The 11,224-nt window shown below is 43.9% G+C and overlaps 1 long non-coding RNA gene across 2 annotated transcripts; it reads left to right on the top strand.

Moving 5' to 3' along the window:
- Positions 1 to 5,926: 5,926 nt before the first annotated feature.
- On the top strand, positions 5,927 to 8,126 carry LOC131894876 (uncharacterized). 2 transcript variants are annotated; one of them, XR_009375045.1, is made up of 2 exons: positions 5,927 to 6,163; positions 6,442 to 8,126. It is a non-coding gene; the product is annotated as an uncharacterized LOC131894876 (long non-coding RNA). The 2 variants fall into 2 exon arrangements; XR_009375046.1 differs by having other exon boundaries at positions 5,936 to 6,044.
- The last annotated feature ends 3,098 nt before the right edge of the window (positions 8,127 to 11,224 follow it).

Genomic DNA, 11,224 nt, shown 5'->3' with positions numbered 1-11,224 from the left:
GTAGAGCTAAAAAATTCTTTGCAGAAGCCAGCACACTCTTGAGAGTCCACAGGCTGTGCAGGGATGGAGAGTGCAAGGGGTGAATTTCCTTACAAGCAAAGGGTGGGCACATCGTCCCTAAGCATAAAGAGTACTGCCACTAGATAGCAATACCACACACAATACACATGTGCAGTAAGTACTCACTAATAGCAGTTGGCTCTGTTTTGATGAGGCACCCGGTAGTCAGGCCTACCTTTCTGTTATTTTACTTCTTTTATTTTAAATTATTTTTTCAAAGTAATATGTCCTTAAAAATCAAATAATATTTTAAAGTCCCAAGCCTAAAACAAACAGTTCATGACATTCTGACCTTTTCTTGTTTTATCTAGGCACCAGGGACAACCCTTTTAAACTCATTTAATGGCTAGTATTTTTTCCCATACAAATAATATTTAGAGCCTAGTTTCTTAACCTTGATGTTATTTATCGCTTTTAATCAGGGCATCTGAGAACTTCCGGTCATTCCCTATGCCTCCTCTACTCTCCAGCTGAGATTTCATCATAGTCTTTGACTAAGTTAAAATTCTAGTCTCTCTTAGACACTTTGCATATTAATGTATGTATTCATAATGGATTTTTAAGATTCGGTCAGATTTTGGCTTGACTTATTTTGAAAGCAGAGTGACTTTGTGGGTGATGTATGTGCCTCAGGTTTGATGTTAGTAGCCATTGATGGTCTATGATATACCTATTCACAAAAGTTTGCAAAGTAGTGATATAATTCTATAATTTCTTACCTCGAATATATTCATTAAGACAAACTTACCCCCATCAATTACTATTTTTCTACAGCATAGTTTAAATATAACTCATAATTTCTTATTTATACAATTAAGCAACACTTAATTGCACTCTGTTGTAGAATTATTCTACGACATGTACTCAGTTTTCTTGTTATAATTGCTAATTAATTCCTCATAATTACAACTTTCAATTTAATGTGTTAGTTTGTTTTTTCCACATATAATCAATAAAATACCTTTGGTAACATTATCAGCACGGAGTTAAACGTATTTGTGAGTTTGAACTATAATCCATAATGCCATAGGGAACAAGGATAAAACTCAAACTCAGAAATTTGACAGGGGAAAAAAAACTGTCTTCTATAAAAAAACACGCTCAAATAAATAAAAAGAGCATGAAAGAAATTGAGTGTAAACCTACAGAATTAAGAAAAAATATGTAGATGACTGCATTGCAATGAATGGCTATTGTTTAAAAATCTAACTTTTAAAAAGCAAAAAGCAAAAGTATTTTATAGAGAGAATGGAGAAATGTAAGCACCGAATGAGTTACTAATGAGGCAAGAAATGACTATTGAGGCTGAGGTGTAGGAGAGTGCTTGCCTAGGAAACCCAAGACACTGGGGTCAAACTCAGTACTACCAAGGAAAAAAGAGGAGAGGGAGGGAAGGAGGGAGGGAGGGAGGGAGGGAGGGAGGGAGGGAGAAGATGAGGGAGATGGAAAGGAGAATGGGGAGGGGAATGGGGAATGGGGGAGGGGAATGGGGAGGGGGGAAGGGGAAGAGGAGGGGGAGGGGGAGGGGGAAAGAGAGTGGGGAGGAGGAGGAGGAGGAGGAAAGGGAGAGGGGAGGGGGAGGGGGAAAGGAGGGAAGGGAGAAAGAGAGAGAATTTGTGGACTTGAGGACTAGAATGATAAAAATGTGGGTTCCCTCCCCTCCAAGGAATGATAGTTTTTAAAAGGTTGATAGTGACTGAAGTTGGGCCATCATACATATTATTTTTCTAGTTTTACATATGTTCCATATTTTCCTTAATAAAGATTTTAAAATTACATTCTGTGATTATTTTTAATTACAGCTGTACATTTTTTCTCTGAAAATATCTTTATTCTGTCTCCTGACCAGATGGACAGTTAAACTAGACACAGTTTTCTAGATCGGCAATCATTCCCTCCTAACTGAATCCCTCCTGGGCGGGGGTGGAGGGTGGGGGGGGATGGGGGGTTGGGTGGAGTGGGGTGGGGGGGTGGGGGGTGGGATGTTGGGGGTGGGGGGGTGGGGGGTGGGGTGTTGGGAGTGGGGGGAGATCTTGCTATGTGGTACAGGCAGGCCTTGAACTTTCTTTTTTCTGACCCCTCCCTCCTGAGTGTTGAGAAAAGAGGCATATAGACAACCACACCTTGAATCTGTCCTTACTCTTACCCCTTCAATTGTTTTCATATTGATGTGCTCGTGTGTGGAGAGGGCACATGCCCCTGTGCCATGGAGTGCATGGGGAGGTCAGAGGTCAGGAGTTGACTCCTCCCCTCTCCCAGGCAGGTCTTGGGGAACCTAGAGGCCTAGCTGAGGGCACCTTCACCTGCTGAGCCGTCTTACAGGCCTCCTCATTCCAACTCCTTCTATACAACCATTTTATTTCCTTAGGAAAGAAATAGCATATCTAGACTCTTTGTGGCTCCCCATATGGAAATCGGCAAGAATTATTTGCTCTTTGTCATGCAGTAACTCTAAAACTTTTATTCCGCTGTCTTAGTACAATGACTTTAGCACTTTTAAAATGTGGTTGTATTCCACGCATACATTTTAAATGCTTCCTGTGAGTTTATTCCCACTCCTTTTCCTATATAAGCATCTGTCCTCCGACACCGGCTGACCTCTGACTGTCGTTCATTTCTGCTCTGCAAAGGTGACCGGGAAACTGTTTTCGGGAAGACGGAGCTGTTAGTTCTCACTCCAGCCGGCTGGCAGGCTCACTTGCCAGATTCAGATACAGGCATCACTGAGGCTTCTCTTTGAGAAAGTTCAGTTTTTCAGAGGAAACACTTGGCTCTTGCTGGGGATGGGAATGGAGGAGACACTCGGGCCTTATTACCATCATTCTGGTGAGGACCATGACCAGGCTGGTCTTCCTGCTCAACCTGCCAACTTTCAGTTTTTCCTCACTGCCCATCCATCCAGTATCTCACCCATAAAATGATTTGGTGCTTTTGATTTTATTTTCCATCACGTTTGGTTAGATCATTGGTAACAGACCACTCAGTGCCCTCAGGGGTAGGCCACCAGTGTCCCTCATCCTAAGACTCACATACTTGACCACCTGGTTCCCAGTTGGTGGCACAGTTTAGGGGACATTATGGGATATTTGAACATGGAGCCATATAGCAGACTGACAACCAAGACACAGAGCTTGCAAGTTACAGGCTGACTCTGGCTCCAGCTCAACCCCTCAGCTTCCTGACCAGCGGGAATGCAACAGGCTATGATACCAGCAAGGTCCAGCAGCCAGGGAGAGAGTATTTGGTGTTGATGCCTTCTTACCATGCTGGGCTGCATCCCTCAAACAAAGGATGTCTTTGCCCCCCTTCATGGTGTCTCAGCCACAGGAAAAATCCCTAGTGCATCATCCTGTCTAGGTTTTCAAACGGTAATCATGATGTTCCCAGGGAAGAATAACTATTTCTTCTCACACACACACACAAAAACATTCAGACACTAATCTGCTAAGTGGTGGGAAATACCACAAAGCTTTAGAGTTTAAAGGCTTTTCTGTAGGTGTTTTATCGTGAAACTGATCAATGAATTCAAATAATATTTTCTTTCGTAGTGGGCAATGATAGTGTTTGATCGATTAAGACAGCTAAGGTTTTTTGGTTTTTTTTTTTTTTTAATAATATAAAAGTCAATGCGAGAGCAAAAACAGCAAAGTGCCGTTTCTGAGCACAAGCCAACAGAGCTTGCTGTCATTAGGAACGGCACAAGAACCGTACCTCCTCCTTACCGGCATCGCAACCCTACGTATATCTATGTAGCTCACGTGAAGACTGAGCCCGTGGGAGCCTGGGTGATAGAGCACTTGGCTCTCCAGCCACTGATCTTCACCCAGACACAAGGAGGGTAGCGAGAGGGGCTGAGTGCCCTCAGCCCTACCTGGCTTGTAAAATATGGGGGGGGGGGAAATGGGGGGAGGGTGGTTTAAAAGGCTATACACAGCATGGTGGCAGTGAAGGGCGGGGCATGGAGAGGATAGAGCTGGGCACTTGGATAAGAACTGGAGAGGAAAATAATGTGAGTGACCTTGGGATCCTCACTGCTTCTCAAGAGCCGTACACTTTTGTTCCCACTCTGGGTGACCTCTCCGTATGGCTATGAAACAAGAAGACAAAAGCAAAGGCTGATTTCAACAACCTTTTTCATGAGACATGCATCATTTTTACCACCATTTTAAGGCATTAAAGTGGGAAAACAGGACAAAAATGCTATTTATAATGCCATTTTTGCTATGGTCTATATGGATATGATTGATATCTGACATGGGGTCTCTGGGTCCCAGTAAATGCTGATTGAAATGAGTCTCCACATGCAATCACGTGTTCAGCAAAAAACATGAATGCACCCACCCACGAGATACTTTTACCATAGCTAATAGCAATCCTCATTATTTTCTTTGGTGAATTCATCTGATCACTGACTGGATTTCCGACAGGGGATGTCAAGAATCAATCCAAGTGTCGCCGTGTGGACCAGTGACTCAGTGACTAGCACATTCCATGTATTCCCAGCAGACTTCAGTTTACCCCAGAATATGATTCCACTCCTTTCACAGGGCATTGGACTATAGACAAGGCCATTGCAGCTGTGAAATTCCATATTTTTCTTGGCTCTAAATAATACTGGGGTTTAGGATAAAAGTTGAAATCACTCTAAGACTAGATGATCCACTCCATATCTCTAAGTGAAAAAAAAAATTCTAGGAACCAAATGAGGAACAAAGAAGAAATACTATTTAAAAGAGGTTTGCTTACTTTATTAGATTCATATTGTTGTATTTAGATTCAGATTATTGTATTGTATTTATTAGAACCATTATTGTATTCTTTGAAAAAATACTTTATGTATGTGCCTGTGTGTACACATGTGCATGAGGCTCATGACCGGTGCTTGTGGAGCTGAGAAGGTGGCACCAGACCCCTTGGAAGTAGAGTTAAGGACAGCTAGAAGCGACCGAGTGGGTGCTGGGGGATCAAACTGGAGTTGGCTGCAAAAGCAGCAAGCATTTACTGCTGACACCTCACTCCCGTCTCTAAATTACTATGTTTTCCATTTACCTGTGTACCATGCCAAGTAATTTGGACACACTCATCCTTTTATCTTATAAATATCAAAGGGATGTTTTAGTATATGCCAACAAACACCTCTGAATATGGTAATGAGTAAGGTGGAGAAGACCCTTGCTCTTGAGGAAGTCACACTTTAGTGAATTTATGATCACAAGGATGAAGACACACACACGCGCGCACGCACGCGCGCACACACACACACACACACACACACACACACACACACACACACAAAATGAGAGTAGTATGCTACAGAGGAAAACAAAGTTGGAACCCTGGACGCAGCCCCCGGCAGGTAAGAAGGATTTAAAGAGGCATAGTGGCAATGTTAGAAGAAGCCCGGCAGTGGCACTGGGATTCGATAAAAGGCAAAAGAGGAGTGTGAAGTGGAGAAGGATGTGATCGGTGGGCACTGCTGACGAGTCACACTGGCTGGAGTGAACACCTACAGGAGTGACAGGGGACAGGCAGGCTCAGGAGTGATGTGATGGTGGACGGGGCAGGCGGAGATTCGATTGTACTACAGCGGAGCTGTCGGGGATTGGAGAAGAATGTGTAAAATGTCTAGGCATTCTTACATATACATATACATATATATATATATATACTAAAGGGAAGGAAAATTATATAATTATATTACAATCTCAAAAATAAAAGAAATAAGAAGTTCCAGTGAAGGATTCTTATGATTTTACAGGACAGGGAAAGAGAGAAGATGGGGATAACGCCAAGGTTTCTGGTTTCAGGTGGAAAATAGAATGGTAAGCACGCCATTCCATCCATCACAATCTAGAAAGAGAAGCAGAGTTCCGGGAGAGGGATGTTGGTGCCAGGCACTTGGTGAACGAAGTGCTGGCTACAAGGGATCTGGGTGCAGATGCTCAGAATCCCCTTGCTTCCCATCTTAATAAGTCTGGAAGGCAGTACGAGAAGGATGGGGCAGGAAGACCTATTGATTGCCTGGAGAGAGGGTGTAGAGAGTCCCCCAAGGAATACCTATGCTAATAAGCCGGAGAAATGAAGAACCAGCCAAAGAAAGGAGGTTCAGAGCTTCTGGAGGGTGGAGACAGACAGGAAGGCACGGGGGGCTTAGAGCCAGTGGTGAGGAATGTTGGGAGGGGTGAGTGTTACATGCTACTGAAGGAGGAAGTCCAAAACCTCCAGGAAACAGTCCAGGGGCTCCACAGGGCAGGGCAGGAAAATACAGAGGTGAGAAACGGGAAGTGAGTGTAGAAGCTTGAGGAGGCTCAGGGAGACTGGGGTGTTAGGGCGATAACTGCAGGGCCCGGCCCAAACGGTCTTCCTCCTGTTTGTTTCCAGGTGAGAAATAAGGGTAGTTTTAAACGCCAGAAGAGGAAAACCAAGATAACCTAAGCAGAAAGAGGGGGAGCATAAAAAGAAGAAAAGCAAGTGAGGAGAGGAGCCAGTGCACAGAGAAGATGCGCTCCCCTCAGAATCACTGGGGCATCAACGCAGAAGAAATCCACCCAGTGTTATCTTGGTTCTGAAGGACCATGGAAGACGAGAAAATCGGGGCCGGGGGATTGGAGTAAAATGATCTTTGTGGAGAAAAAGTATAAAACAGTTACTGAAGCTGGACATAGTAAACACGGGGCTCGTTATCAAATGAAAGGGAAGACCTCCCATTTGATATACTTGTCCAGCTTGAGCTCCTTGTCAAGTTTCCACCGAGTCATTTTGTGTCTTTATCCCCAGCACTTGCTGAGTCTGAAACTCAAGCAAGTCTGTGTTTTCTCAGTTTTCTGTTCTAAAGGGCAGCCGGGTTATCTGGAGGCAGAGCTTGTTGCTCAGCCAGATTTGGCTCTCTGTCATCCACAGAAAAAAATGACCCAGTGAGCTCATTTCCAATCACCAAGTGCTGCTGCCAGGAAGAGTTCCAAAGCCAAGAACACAAAGGAGAGGGGGCCGTGCTTCCTGCCTCCGGTGGGCTCCTGCTTTCCTTCATCGCTAGGCTATGGAGTTATCAGTTGCTGCCATAGAGGCTAACCCCAGGATAAAAGGGAGCATGCCCTGCACAAAGCGGGAACCACACACAGCTTTGAGAGCTAAGGGGGAAGAACCTTGAGGAGAGGAAGACGATGTGGTCCAGCTTGTGTACATCAACTGGTTAGGTCTGCGCTCCAAAGAGTCAGACTGACAATTTCACGAAGGGTTCTGATTCAACTGCTCATTTATAAAAAACACTTAAAGGGGGGTGATGAGGGATACTGAAGGGGCAAAATGTTTGTTTCAGAATTCTTTCAGAATTTATCTTAGAGCAAAGAAGAACCATGCCGATATACAAAGTAGTCACGAACTTTATATAAACATCATGTCAGAAAAAGGCTGCACAAAACTCCCCATCAGTTGTTGACCAACTCACCTGTGAAGGATGTCAGCTCACCTGTGAAGGATGTCAGCTCACCTGTGAAGGATGTCAGCTCACCTGTGAAGGATGTCAGCTCACCTGTGAAGGATGTCTCTCAAGCTGCTCTAGCTGGAATGGGTGCACTGACGCCTAAGCCCAGGGAAGGCTCCATTCATTGAGGTCTAAGGAGAGAATCAAGCGACTGAGAGTGAGTTAGTATCTCACTCAGTTCACCAAGCAGATAGAAAACACCTCCAAGGATATAGGAGTCTGAAGCAGAGAGGAACAACAGACGCTCAATAGTTTCCTGATCACAGCCAACAGTTTCAAGTCCAGTCAGCAAATGCACTGGGTTTGGGGTGAGAATCCTTGTGTGGTTCCCGGTGAGGTAAATGTTTGCCTGTGAGACTGCAAACATGTCATTTGAGTTTTCTACGTTGAAATAGAGGCAGCGTCTCAGGAATAAATTGCAGACTGGTGAGGGCTTCCACCGAGGTATGGAGCCCTAAGACACTGTGTAAGCTTGAAAACATTTCAGAAGGTAGATTTTATTTAAAGGGATCATGATGAGACTTAAACATGTGACAGCATATTAAAACCTTAGAACATAGTATTTTAGAAAAAAAAAAAAAGACAATGAGAGGTAATGGGTACCAACTCAAAGAAACCGAGCAAAAACCAAACTCATAGAAAACCTTGCTGGCAATCCAGAGGCTGACATTGTAACGTGTTCTAAAGACCAAAGAGAAAGGGTGGGACAGAAAAGGACAAAACCAAGTCGGGGCTCCCAATCTGATCACTGCTTGGTTGATGGGGCCTTTTGACAAAAATTCTAGTGCAAACTGTTGAGGCCTCTTGGGCTCACCTTCAGGTTCTGCTTCAAGGTTGAGGTGGCCTGGTGCCCTTGTCTGTCATTTCTGATGCACTCAAGTTCAAGTGCAGCCTTTACCCCCCCCCCCTCACTGACATAAGATTGGCATTGGAAATCGGCATGCAATTTCACTCATAACAAGGGCTAGGCACATGGATACCATTCCATTTTCTACCCACCTAATCATCAAACAAATGGAAACTTCGAGGAACATACTGTGCTCACAGCGAAGGGAAGACGTGGGCTCCCCAGCATGCTGGCAGACACTGGAAATGACCTGCCTTCAGTGTGCCACAGCTGGTCAACGCTGCCAGATGCAAGCTCAGCAATTGTGCTCATGCCAGCACTAGGGGTCTATCCTAGATTTACATGCACGGGCTGATGCAACAGCCTAGGTAGAAAGCCCTGTTCGTTATAGAAAAAGACAGAAATTCAAGTGTCTCTAGGTTGGAAAAAACAATGGCAGAAAGAATATCAACACAGTGAAAACGTAACTATCAAATAAGAATTAGGATTTTCATGTGTTGATACAGGGGAGTCTTAAAGATGTGACACGGAGTGAAAAATGTTAATGCTGTGTGTGTGAATCTGACATCTGTGAAAAGGAAGCTGATAAGTGTGTAGCTGTGGGGGAACCACTCACAGGACTGAAGATGAAGGAGAGTCTCCTGTGGACGAGAGTGGGCAGGAGACTTCTTCCTTTGGAACTTTTGGCTTTCAAAATACCCAAATGTAGCATTCTACCATGAAGACGTCAGTGTTTTAAAAACTGTTCTCTCTCAGAAGCACATTTTCACCACCGGGTGTGGACTGTGTCACGATCGTATCCACAGCCTCAGCACTGAGCCCAGGACGGAGCACGGAAGGCTGGCTCAGCAAGAGCCACCAACTGCCGTGCATTAAGCTTGCTTGACAGAAGGGCAAACGCCCCGCGTTAGTGCTTAGCAGAGTTCTTTGTGTGATAGAAGGCAGCGCCATTTGTGAAGAGGACATGGCAGAAGGAAAAAGCAAAATGAGAAAGCAAGGAGATGGGAAGCTGGGGCAAATCGGGATTCTAGACAGAGGGCACTCATTCTCTAGAGCGTTGGAGAGCTGGCCGAATAAGGTTGGGTAGACAGACTGAAGACAGCGAGGGAAAGACAGAAGCAGAGAGAAGTGGGGAATGCAGGTTTCAAGTAGAGTCAGTTGCTTTTCCATAAAAAAATAAAATAAAAATAAAGGTGATTAAAAAATAAAAAAAATAAAGGTGATTTAAGATTTATTTGGTTTTAAGTAAGCCATTTTGTTGGGTGGTCTTTTTAAACTGGTTGCAGATTTTAAGTCTTTATTTCATGCTTCCTTTTAAATATTTGACACTGTTTTCATCTCCAGGGTTCAAAGTAGCCAGGCCACATAGACTCATTTGAATTAGAAGCGATTAACGCTTGTTAGATCCCATGGCTCAGAGAGCTAACTTGGCTCCGTATGGGGTCTCCAAGGACGTGTAAAACTCATATGGACACTGGGAACCCACTCGAGTGTTGCCTGGTTTAACTGACCCACAGAGTGGTGTGGGCACCAATCTTTTAAAATCCTCCCCCGCCCCTGGCCACCAAGGATAGCTAAACTGTAACAAAATTTAAGAGAATTTTTCTTCTCTTAAATCATATTTTCTAGCCTTCATGTGGAGGGAAACTATTTTCAAAATCAAATGAGTGCAGAATATATTTGAATAGTTTTTCTAGTGAAGACTGTAAAAACAAAATGTCATAACCATTGGATCTTTTTCCTGTGGGAGGGTAGCCTACAGGGCATTCTCTTTAGTCGTGTTATAAGAAGCCTCCCCTTGCTTTATATTAATGATCACAGATACAGATGACACAGAAGGAGGTCACCAAGACAAGGACAGTTTGTGACTGGTGCCCAAGTGCCCCCAGTGCTGTTCAGAAAGACTTTTAGGTTGCTCACTTTGTTTGCTCCAGAACGGTTGTCAGGAAATTGGAAATTATTCACATGATCCACCACAGCACGGTGGAGACTTTGCTTCACCTAACACAGGCAGCCATGACGCCTTTGTATCCTCACACGCTGGCAATGACGGTAGTTAACGGTAACTACAGGCAATAATATGGACTGGCCTTAGTAACGTCATCAAATGCCAAAAGAAGGTCCCAGAAGAATTACACAGCTTGATGCTCTCTTTAAAACATATTTTTTCCAAACAAAGCTGCATAATATTTTACTTACACACACACACACACACACACACACACACACACACACACACACAAACACAGCATGATACTGTGGAAGAAAGCTACTACTGAAATTCAAGATGGCCGTTGCCTCTAGAAAAGGGGTGAGGAGAGGCGTGGTTAGTGGCACACAGGTAGGTTAGAGGGAGTCTTTGTTTACGTTCCAGCCTTGTGTCCGAGGCACACAATTTTTAGCATTCATCATAGTATTAAAATAAAATTATTTGACACTGAACCAGAGGTGGGGGATATCAACCAAAATAAAATATGAACGAAAATTCCATAAGAAAATATATCGCTTTGTATGTTAGTTAAAGATAAAAACCCCAAACATCCATGTTGATGCCTGTATTCCAAACACAAATCAAATGGGACCTGAATCATGCAATGCAAGTGTTTAGGGCATGCTTGCTGAGAAATGCTGAGGATTTCTGTGAGCTCTTCCTTGATGAGCAAACATACTCAGATTTAAAAATACTTTAAATAAGCTTTTCTATGGGTGGTGGAGTTCAATGTACTAACGACTTGTGTTTCCAGCTAACCTATTGCCTGAGACTGAAGTTGTGATTGTATTGATGCAGAAACATCCTCAGCCTGTCAGTCTGGCGGGACTTTGATTCTTGGAATAGC

This window comes from Peromyscus eremicus, chromosome 18 (genome assembly GCF_949786415.1).
Source record: "Peromyscus eremicus chromosome 18, PerEre_H2_v1, whole genome shotgun sequence".
Classification (NCBI taxonomy): Eukaryota; Metazoa; Chordata; class Mammalia; order Rodentia; family Cricetidae; genus Peromyscus; species Peromyscus eremicus.
This window is presented reverse-complemented; position numbering and strand designations above follow the sequence as displayed.